Raw genomic sequence first — 9653 nt, 5'->3', positions numbered from 1 at the left:
AAAAAAAAAAAAAAAGAAAGAGCTTTATATCAAGAAGTAATTATGCACTAATAAAACATCCCAGCCCAGTCCAACTCAAGTCTATAAGTCTGATACTAGTCCATACAACCCTCTTCAGACTCACACAGCCATATGCAATGATGCAGAACTCAGGAAAATCACAGGCTGGTGGGTGAAAAGACTTGTGGATCCCATAGTGGTGGACACAGCTCCAGGGTGCTGGCAGGTCTCAGAGTGGCTCACCGGAAGATATACAAAGCAATGGTTAAATTGCTTTTAAGAAGAGTTGTATATACATCATCGCAATCAGTTCTAATGCTCCCTCCCCCTCCCATATTCATTGTTTGCTCCCCAGATCCTCTCATCCTCCCAAACTAAGCATTAGTCATTGTCTCTATGTATCCATTCTTCCTGTGTTCCCAGTCCATAAACTGGGAAACCTAATGGAAACAATAAAAAAGCAAAGAGAAACAGAAAGAAGAAAATAAGAAAAAGAATATAAAGATAAAAATAAATATTGAGAAAATAAAGAGCACCAACAATATTTTAAAAGCCAGAGAAGAAATTGCTCTCATGGAACAAGCAAGAAATATGTGCGCCTAGAGCAAATTCAGGTTGGGTCAAGAGGGAGGTCAACTGACCAAGTATCATATCCACCATAATCAAGTTTGCAACAATCGCTGTCTGATAGTAAAGCTGTTTGGGTCCCTCACCTGTGGCTACAGGTGATCTGCCAGAGGCTTCATCTGACCAGACACTCTGCAGATCAGTTTTGGACTCCCATGGTCCTCCATAGCCTTCTACAAATTGGGTGTTCAAAATTTAAGCCCTGATACTTTCCTTCATGATATCTGGATTTTGTTATCATCATCTTTGGATCACACAGGCTGATGTGCTTCTTCCGCATGGACTTAATTGACACCTCACTTAGATGGCTGCTTGCTTGAATACAAGCCTTTAATACTCCAAACCTTATTCCAATTGATAGCTGGGCACCATCTGTTTTCTTCACCACACTTTGACGTAGCACCCTTATCTCAAGTCATCATTTCAGGAAGGTGAAAATCAAGCAGGCCCATGTTATAAGAAGTAATTCTTTTGGGAGTGGTGCTAGGTGGATTAAATGGGGGCCCAGAATCCATCTGGTTATAGCTGTTTTGATCTCCAGGAATATCTGCATTTTAACTAAAGGCATTAGCAAATCAAATTTGATAAAGTTTTTATTAAAAAATACATAGGTTCCTTTGAAAGATCACAAAATAATCAGGACTCATTAAGTTGAATAGAAAGGAGTACTCTTAGCACAGGGATTATGTTCTCGACTTAACCAAAAGGTTTGCAGTTTGACACCAGCACCGGTGCGCAGGAGAAAGATGTGCCACTGTGCTTCTGTAAAGATTTACAGTCTTAGGATCCTGATGAGGCAAATCTCCTCTACTTCGCAGGGTCATTGTAACTATGCTCAAACTCATGGACACTGAGTGTATTCTGATTTATACCAACCCTATAGGACAGAGTAGAACTGCCACTGTGTGATTTTGAGAGGGTAACTCTTTGTAGGAGTAGAAAGCTATGTATTCCTCCTATGGAGTGGTTGGTGGTTTCAAACTGCTGACCTTGAGATTATCAGCCCAGCACATAACCAGATACATGCCCAGGGAGAAATGATAAGATTGTATCTTTAATTTAATGGATTAAATGTTGGGAGAGGCTGAGATCACAACTGGGCAGAGCTATCTTGATTTTCTAACAAGTCTATTTGTTGCTGCAAGCCCTGATGGAATAGTGAGTCTACAGTGAAGTGAAATTACTTGCAATGGCTCCTCTCCCCGTAGTCTGTGGACTGGATAGGAACATGTTCCTATCCATCTGTGACTGGATAGGAACATGTCAATAAAGTGTAGAGAACTGTAACTCAGGGACTGGGTATAAAAGTGAGTCATGTCTGGCTCGGGAACAGAGGAGTCCCATGACCACTGAGGAAGAAGAGTTCCTAGTGGAGCTCCTGGGAGATCCCTGTGTAACGCTGCAGAGACACTGGAGGCCGCGGCACCAAGACCATGAAACAAAGTAGAGGAGGTGCACCAAGACCGCGAGAGGGAATGCCGGCTCTCCCGGCCACCGAACAAATAAAACGGATTGCTTAGAACGCAAGTCTTCACATAGAGCCACTGTTGGGTTATCTAATATAGACAGAGAATGGGCTTAAAATCCCAACAAAGCAGAAGCAAGGGAAGGAGAGTTGGGAGGGAAAGAAAGATTTGATATGTGCATTTCAAAATATGAACTGTAGAATTATCTGAGACCAGAAGTAAATATTAGTTAGACATCATTAACACTTATTTAATGGATCTTTGTATTACTTACCACAATATAGCATAATGGTGAAGAGTACCGACTCCGGACTCTATCTAGGCCTGTCTCTCATTTCAACCGTGAACAACCACATATAGAATACAAAATAATTGAATTGATATATGAAGAGCATTTAGGAGAGGATTTGGTCAACTATCCAGATACAGGATTGAGACCCAGCAAAAAAATGAGCAAGCTATTCCACAGTGTGCACTTATATAGGAAATAGGCCACACCCCTAGGAAACTTCCTTTCATTACATCAGGGTTATGGCCTGAATAAAAGAGTTGAACTCCACACTGGTCTCCATAAAACTGTATTGTTGCTCACAGATCCCATTATAGAATTTAGGGATTACCAAGACCTTAACTTCCAAACCACTAAGAATCCGCACCCAGTCAAGTTGACACAAAACCCAACTAGCCCACCCTCCAACACTTTCAAGCCTCCTCTTACCTATTGAGTTGCGGTAGAGCCACAACCCCAGGAAGAGGGAAGTTGTCTTCAGGAAGGGCTTCCACCTTCTCAAAGATGCTCCTGACACTTAGCTACTGCTCTTCCTCGGAATCTCTAGAAACAATTAGATTTTGCATCCAGAATTCTCTGCCAGGGACCAGAACTGTACATTCATTAAAGCAATACCAAGGTTTTGTCCCCAACTAAAATCAACTCTTCTTCATTCCCCAGTGCGTGCTTCTCTGAAAGTGCTGACAAACAGGATTTTATGTTTGCAATAGAATTGAATAACAACTTTAGGATGAAATAAGTTCCAATAATAAAACACTAGCGATATAAAATATTCAAACATTTTACTAGAAAGTCCTTCCTGGTATCAAAATCCAAATGAGAACTTAAAATTCAAGAATAAATTCTCTCTAAGCTAAAGTCCAAAATAGTTAAAATCCAAAATCAACTTTTCTTGTTCTTGTGCGTTCCAGTTCGGAGTTTGAATTCTTAAATATAAGTATAAATAACAGCCTTTCAGACTTATTACTCTGGTCAGTGGTCATTTGTTTGTTTTTGTTTTGCTTTTTTCCCTTTTAATAGTAGCATTAAAGGAGGCCTACTGGCATAGTGGTTATGCATTGAACTGTGATCTGTAAAGGCAGCCAATCCAGTTCAAAACCATCAGCCGATCCTTGGGAGAAAGACAGGGCTTTCTCTTTCTGTAAGAGTTACAATCTCAGTGACGCACAGGGACCGTTCTACCCTGTCCGACAGGATCACGATACGGTGGCATCGACTTGGTGACAGCGAGGTTAAATAGCAGCGTTAACTATAGCATTTCTCCCAGAGCCAACCACTACTTCAGGACCTATATTAGTGAGGGACGCATCAACCACAGTCTAGATAAACCCTGGAATTCCAGTGATTTAATAAAATAAAAACTGTTGTTTTGTGTTTCACAGAATCTACTGTGGGAAAGGGCTGAGTTGGTTTTTGTGCTTTTCTTTTTTTCTGCTCTGCACAGTCATTCGGGAGCCAAGCTGATAAAAATTCTATCATTCTTGTGATCACAAGGATCAACATATAACCCCCTCCCAGGGAGACAAACAACAGAAAAGTGGGTGAAGGGCGACAGAACATGATGTAAGATATGAAAATAATAATCTATAACTTCTCAAGCGTTCATGAGGGTGGGCGGGCAAGGGAGGGAGGGTGAAAAAATGAGGAGCTGATACCAAGGGCTCAAGTAGAAAGAAAATGTTTTGAAAATGATGATGGCAACAAATGTACAAATGTGCTTGACACAATGGATGAATGTATGGATTGTGATGAGAGATGTATAAGCCCCCAATAAAAGTATTTAATTAAAAAAATTTTTTATTCTATCATTTTCAGTATGGGGTTTCCTAGGTCATCTTGGGCAGTCGGAATCTTGTGGCATCAAAAATCTTGAAAACAGTGAAGAAAGCATACCCACTTCTTTATTTCCACAGCCCACGAGCAATATACTTCGGAGAGTATTGTCAAGTATCACATAATGGCTATGCCCTGAATACCAGAGAGGATAGAAAATGGATCACGTGGCTGGATGCTGATTCCCAGAAAAATGTTAACATCATGGAAGAGAAACCATGCATCTTTGGTGGACATCAATTACCTGTGCCACAGGGTCACAGCAGTTGATTTACTTCAATACCAATACTCTGACAAGCCTCAGTCTTCAGAGTTTAGAGTGAAGGGGACATAAAAACTCATTATAGATCTAAAAATATTACAATATAAGGCAATGTCGAATCATAACTTTTCCCTAGACAACACTTTGTTTGGAGGAACCAAATACTTAATATTGCCAGGTGTCATATAAGAATTTAGTGGTAACTGACAGAAAAAAAAAATATTCCTGGTTTAAATCTTATCAGGCTATCTATTGCTTGGTGGTCCAGCAACCGTAATCTAAGAATTTAATTCAGGGCCAACTTCTAGAAAGAAGTTTACTTTGGCAACTATGTCTTTGCCCTTTCTGAAGTGAGAGAAAACTCGCCTTAACATAAGCTTTATTTGTCATGTCCCACTTGTATCCCTAGTTCTGGAACCTAACACTGAACAAGACATAGATTCTATTTAACAGAGCATCTGTCCATAATCCCTTATGAACAGTCTCTTTTCAGCCTTCTTCCACAGGGACTATTTCTACAAACTTCTTGGCTTGGAATTGTTAAGGGGAAAGAAACCTATCACCTGGGAAATAATCCCCCATTCGGGTAATTTTAAAATGCTGAGCCAATTATACATTAGGCTTCTAAACATAAGGAAGATGAGGCTTTGTACTCCTGTGCTAGTTACATAATTTGGTGTCATTTTGGGACTTGAAAGGATTAGAGTCCTCTCAAAATTGAAGGTATGGAGTCTAGTCTGTCAATTGGGTCATAGCCAGTGAGGCCTCTGTGTGGGCATGGCCTTCTCCTGAGAATTCTGGGAACTCTCGGTATTTCCGACAGGCAGAAGGCACCTCTCTCTCTCTGCTCACTCCCTGTGAGACATCCCTGTGGAGAAGACACATGGAGGGAGACTGATGGAGCAAGACCTCTGGAGCCAGAGAAACCACATGGAAAGCCCTGCCAGCGCTGAGATGCTTATACTGCCACTGGATCCACAAGACTTCCCACCTACTGGCCTGTGCTCTTCCTGCATTCAGTGTCATTGCATGTGTTTCATGCGTCTGAAGAGGACTTTATAGATTGGTATCAGACATATGGGCTAATATTGGACTTATGGACTTGATCTGAACGGGGCTGGGATGTTTTCTCAATGTTCAATTGCTCTTGTATATAAACCTCTCGCTCAAACACATATGAGTTTCTATGGATTTGTTTCTCTAGTCAACCCCGACTAACACAACTCCCATAAAGAATTACAGTCTTGGAAACTCACAGGGGCAGTTCCAACCTGTCCTATATCGTCACTATGGGTCAGAATTGACTTGACGGCATTGAGCGAGAAGTAAAGAATCACTCAACCTGTGGATTGGCCAGGTGAGCTAAAGGTTAATTTCACCATAATTTCATTTTTGGTGTTACGTACAAATAGATTTGGAGGTAACAGACATAGTCATGCTTTCCCAGGCATCAGTTATTTAAATAACTGGCATCAGTTGTTTAAGACTAGAACTTCACACATATTCTAATACAGATATACACAAAATAGGATTCTTCCACTGTTAAAAGTCTTTAAGACTTAATTTTCCTTGTACCATAGCCACCACCATGTAAAGTAAAATCTATCTTCTCTGGCCTTGGTATTAGTACTTCTATTTAGACTCACTCAAAAATAAGCCCATTCACTCTTTCCAGTCATTGTGCTTTAAGTATTCAGAGATATACCCCTATCGGTTAGATAGTTATCAACAAGCTGAGGGTGCCCTGGGTGCACTCACTAGTCGATGTCAAGAAATTGGAAGTCACCTAGCTGGCCAGCCAATTGGAAGAGCTCCATCTGTGTTGCTCATTCCAAAGAAGTGTGTCCCAACAGAAAGCTGAAGTCTTCTAACAGCTTCATTACTATTGCATGCAACTAAATGTTGCATAAGCTGCCAGAAATTGAAGCCAGATTCCTTAGAGGATGTGGCACAAGGGATATCATTCCTGACATCACATGGATCTAGGCTGAAAACAGAAAAATGTTTCCTTGTATATTTTATTGACTATACAAAGGCATCTGCCTATGTGACTCCTAACAAACTATGGATGCCAAAGAGAAGAGTGGGAAATTCAGAATACTTTATTGTGTTCATCCAGAAACTGTGCCTGGATCAAAAAGTAGCAGTTAAGTGGGAATACTATATGGTTTAAAATCAGGAAAAATGGATGGCAGGGTTGAACCCTTTCGCCATACTCATTCAATCTGTATGCAGAGCAAATAATTCAAGAAGCTGGACTATATGAAAAAGATTATGGCATCAGGATGACAAAAGTTTGTGTCGTTTATATATGTCAGGTTGTTAATCTGATAGGTTAATAACCTTGCTTGCTGGAAATCTGGAGGACTTGAAGGGTTTGTTGATGAAGATTGAGAACTGCAGTGTTCAGTATGGATTGCAACTTGATGTACAAAAAAGCTAAAACATACTTACAACTGACCAAGAGATTACATAGCATTATGATGAACAGAAAAACAAGGGAAGTTGTGAAGAATTTCATTTTGCTCAAATCTACACTCAATGATCATGGATGTAGCAGCCAAATCGAATGATGTGTTGCATTGGACCGATCTGCTGCACAAGCCCTCTTTAAAGCACGGCAGAACAAGGATATCACTCGAAAGAGTAAGCTGTGCCTGACCCAAGCCATGTTACTTTCAATCACCTCAAATGCAAGTGAAAGTTGGACATTGAATAAGGAAGAGTGATGAAGAATTGACATATTTGAATCATGGTGTTGACAAAGAATACTGAGAGTACTGTGGGCTGCAATAAACACACACAATCTGTCATGGAAGAAGTTCAGCCAGAACGCTCCTGAGAATCAAAAATGGCAAGACTCCGTGTCATGTAATTTCGAAATGTCATGACAGAGACCAGTCCCTGGAAATGGATATCCCGCTTGGTAGCGGGTCAGGAAAAAGTATACCCTCAAGGAGATGGATAGACACAGTGGCTGCAACACGGGGCTCAAACATCATCACTGTGAGGATGACAGCAGCCTGGGCAGTGTTTCATTCTCTTGTACATAGCGTTGCTGTGTAGGAACTGACTGAAGGATATCCAACAGCAACCGCAACAATAACATCAGTAACCTCCAAAGAAACTCCCCTAGTCCTTTATCCATTACTGATAGACAGTGCGATTGAGCCCTTCAACCATCTTTGACTTGCTTTCTTTGGAACGAGTTCTAGTCTTTTTTTCTAAAATAATGATCCTGAGATCATAATGAGACCCTCAATTGAATTAAACTCCCTGAATATTCATTTCCTTGCCAAAAAAAAAACACCTTGAAACCATTGCAAAGGCCTCAATTCCTACCCATTTTAAAATTCTCTCTTTCTTCCACTAGTTTCTTTTCCACAGCCACTGTTTGCCGTGTCCTACCACAGAGAGAACCCACCAAACAGCCCATCTCCTAATCGCTTTGAAGTCCTGCTCTCTTCCTTCCTCCATGCACTTGCCAGGGTGCGGAGTTGTCCACCACGTTGCTGCTCAGTGGCTAATTTCCTTTTTATCAGGAATAAAAAAATCCCTTAATTGGATCCTACACTACAACTGGAATAACCCTGATACTATCACACCACAATGAACAAGAGGCCCATTAATAAAGATGCAGTGCTGTGAAGAATTTCATGGATCGCTCTCCAAGTCATTAAATCTATGTGTGTTTGATGGGCAATAAAAGAGAAATGTGGATGATAATGGCATTAGTAGGATGCTGCTCATCTCCTGATCTGCTTTAACCACAAAAAAGGGAAAGACTCATTTTTAAATATGTATATGTTCTTCTCATTATTACTGATTCCAAATGCTTATGGCTCTTTCACAGACAACTGATTCATAAATAAAACTGAGATTGAGCTGTCAGCCTTAAATTACTTGTACGGCAAGTAAGACATGGAACCCAGTTTGCCTAAACAAGAAGTGGTGGTTTGTCCTAACCAGGAAAGTGTGTGAGTATGGGTGAGTTAGAAGACAAATGCCAATCAAACACATTTTCATTTTGCCTTATCTTTTCTGATACCTATATAAATAATATTGATTTATGTTGATAAGATATTAAGGAAAGCAAAATTCTAGAAACAAATTTTCAAACCAATAAAGATAAGTCGCCTTTATCTGTGTGTTCCTTAAATCTAAATCAAAGTAGTATTTATTATCATATAAGACAGGTCAAAAATTACATTAGCCATTTTATTTCTATTTCTTGCCTTAGCGATAAAGTCAAACATGAACTATACATCATAACACAGAATGTTTAAAACACCTAATGTTTAAAAACCAGTAACTTTATCATAGGCCTACAACAATGTTTTAAACAGATAATACAAAATGCAGTGCTACACTTGATAGACTCGTGAACTTTCTAGTATTGGAAGGTCAGTGGTTCAAAATCACCAGCCATTTTGTGGGACAAAATGAGGCTTTGGAGGATTTGGATGTTATTGTTGTTTTAGATGCACTCGTCATCAATCTCTCAACTCCATGCCTTACAATAATTTTCAATTTTGCTGAGACTGAGATTAAATCATATCCCAATAAGTCTCATAAATCAAAAACTCAACCCACCCTCCTCAAGTCAATTCCAACACATAAGCATTTCTAAGACGCTCACTAGCATTTCTGATTCTATAAACATAGGGTTTCTAAGGATCTCTGAGACCGTACCTCTTTCCAGGAGCAGACAGATCCCTCTTTCTGACACCCAAAGCAAACCCAGTGTCATCGAAGACATTTGGGCTCACAGTAACTCTCTGTGGGGCTTCCGGGCTATACATCCTGAGAGCCAAAAGCCTCATTTCTCCCACTCGGAGGGGCTCGTGGGATTGAAGTGACAAGCCTGCAGACAGCAGCCCATGCTCACTTCACAGCGCCACAGGACTCAGAGAATGGACTAAATCAAGAAAGCAGGGAGCTCCCCTGATGCCTGACATCTGTACAGATGTTCAGTTCCCATGCTCTCATCTTCTTCCCCAACATGAAACGGCTCTCGGATGAACAATCTGGAGGAGAAAACAACGGGACTGACAGTTCCGGGGGAACATGGGAGAGGGGGAGGAGGGGGGAAGGGAAGAGGTGATAACAAACCCAGGGACAAGGGAACAACAAGCGATCCAAATTGGTGGGGAGGTGGGTGTGGGAGACCTGGTAG

Source organism: Echinops telfairi, unplaced genomic scaffold (genome assembly GCF_000313985.2).
Source record: "Echinops telfairi isolate 266 unplaced genomic scaffold, ASM31398v2 ScPeMD7_7468;HRSCAF=8506_0, whole genome shotgun sequence".
NCBI lineage: Eukaryota > Metazoa > Chordata > Mammalia > Afrosoricida > Tenrecidae > Echinops > Echinops telfairi.
The sequence above is the reverse complement of the archived record's forward strand: the minus strand, read 5'-3'. Positions refer to the sequence as shown.